Source organism: Pongo pygmaeus, chromosome 3 (assembly GCF_028885625.2).
Source record: "Pongo pygmaeus isolate AG05252 chromosome 3, NHGRI_mPonPyg2-v2.0_pri, whole genome shotgun sequence".
Lineage (NCBI taxonomy): Eukaryota > Metazoa > Chordata > Mammalia > Primates > Hominidae > Pongo > Pongo pygmaeus.
Genome location: NC_072376.2, coordinates 80,350,726 through 80,355,052, shown reverse-complemented (window position 1 = coordinate 80,355,052; position 4,327 = coordinate 80,350,726). Strand labels below are relative to the sequence as shown.

Below are 4,327 nucleotides of genomic sequence, written 5' to 3'. Positions count from 1 at the left end.
TGTTAAAAGGAGAGTTTGTTGGGCAGAGTAGATGACTGGTGAGGAGGAGAGAAATGATAGGCTTTAGGCCTGTGAGAGCTGCTTGGGAGATGGGATACTGCTTCTGTGATAGGAACTGGGTGGGCTCTTTAAAGGTGATGTGGATGGGGGTGTGGTGCTCTGTGACTGAGGTGTGGAAGTGTTCCAAACAGTGGGGTTAACTACAGATGGGGGATAAGGAAAAGTTGCATGTTTTTGAGTGGGAGGTCGGAGGAGCAGAAGAAAGTTAGAAGCCTGTTAGAAGCCTTGGAGGGGTCTGGGTGGATGTGTTGGGTACTATGGGGAATGTGGAAGTGGAGAGTAGTGTGGAGTTTTGAAGGGTATCTCTGCCTAGGAGCAGAGTTGGGCATGAAGGCAGGACTAAGAAAGAGTGACTGAAGGAAAAGGTGTGCAGGGAGCAGAAAAGTGAAGGGTGGTCTTGGGGTTTGGAGACTTGTCCATTGATTCCCACAACAGAGGTTTGGGAGGACTGGGTGGGTCCTGTAAAATTAGATAAAGCAGAGTAGGTTGTTCCAATATTAATTTTTAAAAAACATGCATGCCTACCTGCCACCATCAGGGTTACCCTTGGCTCAGATGAAGCAATGGTAGTTGCTGGGACAACTGTTCCAGGGCACTGTCAGTCTTCAGTGTCAAAGCCAATGAGATCCGAGTAGGAGGTTTTGGCCAGCTCGGAAAGGGATGCAGGCGGTCCTTGCTGGAGCCACTCACAGTCTCACTTTCACTAGGTCCTCCACAGAGAGGGCACAGCCTGGTGGGCACAGCTGGGTTTGGGCATTGCCTGGACCAGTGGCCTTCATTGCCACACTTGAAACAGGTGCCAGGTGGAGGTGTTTTGCTAGGAGGCTTCTGTATGGAGCTGCAGCCCCGTGAGCCTGCTGGGTAAAGGCAAGCATTTGAAACTGTTTTATCTTTTACTTTCCTCATCACAACAGTTAAAGACTTTGAAGGCTAAATTAAGAAGGTCCCACTGTGGGGTTTGAGGGCCATCATCAACCTTCTGAAGCTTGTGTCAAATATCATGGTAGATTGGGTGAGGAACTGAAGGTTTGAAATAGTGGTTCCTTCTGGGCTGGCTGGGTCCAGGTTGGTAATTTTCTCATGGCTTCAGTTAAACAAGAGAGAAAAAGGGCTGGGTTTTTGTCAGGACCTTCGGTGATTTCTGAAAGTTTTTCATAGTTTACCACTTTATGGGCAGCCTTTTTGAGTCCTGCAAGGAGACACATAATCATGTGGTCTTGATGGCTGTGTCCAGAGGCCCTGTCTTGATAATCCCAGGGTGGGTACTGGTTGGGAACTGCCTTTGTGCCAGTAGGCTAGGCAGGAGCTTGGTGATGAATTGTATTAGCATGCACATGAGCTAGGGTCCAAGTACAGTCCTGGTCTTCTGGGGTGAGGGTGGAAGAGAAGATAAGTAGAGATCATGCCAGGTTAGTTCATAAGACTGGGTAAGGTACTGAATCTCCCTAATATAAGAGGTAGGGTCTTCTGGAAATGAGCTGAGTCTTTTGTTAGTTTGAAAGAGATCAGTAAGGGAGAAGGGAACATGAACTCTAACAATACCTTCAGTTTCTGCTACTTCCCGAAGGGGGCATTCTAGCACTGGCGCTGAAGTATGGGTGGGGCATGGGCCAAAGATGGTGCCCGAGCTAGTATGGGCAGGAGAGATGGAAGAAACCAGAAGGGGTTCCTGCTGAGGGTTTGAAGAGGGAACGGGGGTTGAGTTGATAGGCAGTGGAGGATAGATATGGGTGTAAGGTGGCGGGATGGGGTAACAGGCTCCATGAAAGGGCTGTAAGGAAGGAGAATGAGTACAGGCAATGCTAGAGTTTTCCTGAGGAGAGGATGGTGTAGGAAAAGAAGTGGGTACTTTTGGAGGTGATGCTGGCTGGGAAGATGGTGGCTAAGAAGACAATGAGGAAGCTTGGGGAGTTAATGAAGTTGGTTGAGATGGAGGGGTAGGGTCTGGGAGGGGTGGACAGCAGTCTGCTCGATCCAATGAGGAAAAAGGTAGGGTTGGGAGGAGAAAGGCAATGAGGGTGGCAAGAATGAAGAAGGATTTGAACAGGTAAGCAAGAATTGCAGAGTTCGGGTTGTGATCTGATTGCAAAAAGACCTGGACACAAGGAATTTCTCCCCATTTTCCCAGTCATCTGCAATAATTGCTTAAGTCAGTTAAAACTGTAAAGCTGAGTGTTCCATTTGTGGGCCATTTGGACCCGTTATCTAATTCATACTGTGGCCGGGCTTTATTGTATAAAAAAGACAAGGCACTTACAGCAGATATCTTGCGTGAGGCCTAAGGTTTGCAGATTTTTTATGAGGCAGCCTGGAGGGCTGTTTTTTGGAATTGAGGACTGGGAGTTTCCTATAATGAAGGGTAGCTCAAGAGAACAGGGAAAAAGGAGACCATCCTGGACAGCTGGAGGGAGACGATAAAAGGAGTTATGGTCTCTGCTGCCTTTTTGGTTCCTGGAACGGGATGAAATGGCTTAGAGGCATCCCCCTAAGACCAGATGATCAGCGAGTGCCTGGTGCATGCTGGAACCTTCTTGGATCAGTGTTGGATTTTTGGACTGGAGAAACCAAGAAAGGCCATGTAGATTTTGCCCTGTTAACTGGGCTCCCAGGGAAACTTACCAGTAGGCGAGATCAGTGGCTGATGCGCATGCACAGAGAGGCGACTGGAGGCTGAGGAGCTTCCTTTGTCTAGTTGCTGTGGCCTGCTCTCTGGGGTGGAGGGGTAGGTCCACAAGCGACACAGACCTGAGCCCCTCCTAGGATTTGGCACCAGATGTAAGGTTCTTGAATCAGTTTGAACCCCAAGAGCATGCCAACAGACAACACGAGGTGGTGTGGAGCAACATGCTGTTTTAATGAGCACCTGATTGCAGGAGGGCTGAGGCCTAAAATGGCATCAGCCCCAAGTGAGGATGGGACAGGGGTTTTGTAGTGTAGTGTAAACACTAAGTGTCCCAGTCTGATGTGACTGCTATGTAGTACCTGGACGGCCTCTTTCTTGATCTTCAGGAGTACTTGTCTTCCAGCCAGGGTAGGTGTCTTCTAGCCGGCTCTCTTCCTACTTCTACTATCTTGCTGACACACGCTGCTGATGCAAGTGGCCTTGCATCTTGGGACTGGGCCTGAGAAGGGAGGAGTTACTCATCCTTTCAAGCTTTCAGGCCCTGAGGAGAATCTTTGAACCCCCTGCATCACTGGCCACCCTCCTGATAAATCCCTGTGATACCAGGCAGGAATGAGCTGCTTGGGTATCCAGAGAGCTCCCAGTGCCTTTCTGCTACTTCGTCTACCCCTGTATTTTGCTTGGCTTGGTTCTCTAGTTTGACTCAGCTCCACGTAAAGTCAGGAACTTCTCCTGCAAACAGACCTTCAGCTTCTCCGGTGGGGATGTGTATTCGGGAGAGGGGGATCTCCCTTTGCCACTTCCATTGTTGGGGCACTCACAGTATTTGGGATGTCTCCCAGGTCCTGCAGGAGCAGTACACTTCCTGCAGAGGGTCTGTGGGTCCTCTCAGAATTGCTGGTCTGTTCTTGCAGTTGATCTGCAGCTAAAATTCACAATGCAGGCCTCCGCATGCTGCTCTGTCTGGAGCTGAAATCTAGTCCTGCATCCCATCTGCCATGATCACTGGAAAATCCTCATTTATTTTTTAAAGAGTCCAGAAAATGCTAATCTATAGAGATAGAAATTAGATTAGTGGTTGCCTAGGGCAGGATGGATGCAAAATTTCAGATTAGGGGGTTAAAGGCTATTGTATAGAATTTTTTGGAGATAATACTGATTGTTGTAGTGGATATAAAATTCTATGAATACACTAGGAAACATTGAACTGTACACACTAATTGGTGAATCATATGATATATGAATTATGTGTCAACAAAGTTTTAGAAGACATTCCTTGCACCATGATATTAAAAAATGCTGTTTGAGTTGTATAATTACTTCTTCTCTCTATGTCAAGGGCACTGAACAGGCAGGAGCCTCTCCGTTGCCACTGTTCTTAACAGTATTAAAAAATAATTACATAAGACAGGTTACTTACATATTCTAGGTCATAAAAATTATTGCTTGACTAGAGTAATTGTAAACATAAAAGAACACCAAACACACAAAAATAAATATGAGGTCATCAATCTTTTGTTTGTCTCCTTGGCATGCACCTATTCAGACTGTTAGTATTATGTATTTACTTCGAATTTTAGCAGTTATATTTTAACTTGATTGATTTTTCCTCAGATATAAGTATGAGAAATGACAGAAAGAAAC

At 46.8% G+C, this 4,327-nt stretch overlaps 1 pseudogene; it reads right to left on the bottom strand.

The window, feature by feature from the left end:
• Positions 1-600: 600 nt before the first annotated feature.
• LOC134739517 (transcription factor NF-E4-like) lies at positions 601-3,205 on the bottom strand (annotated as a pseudogene).
• Positions 3,206-4,327: the final 1,122 nt, after the last annotated feature.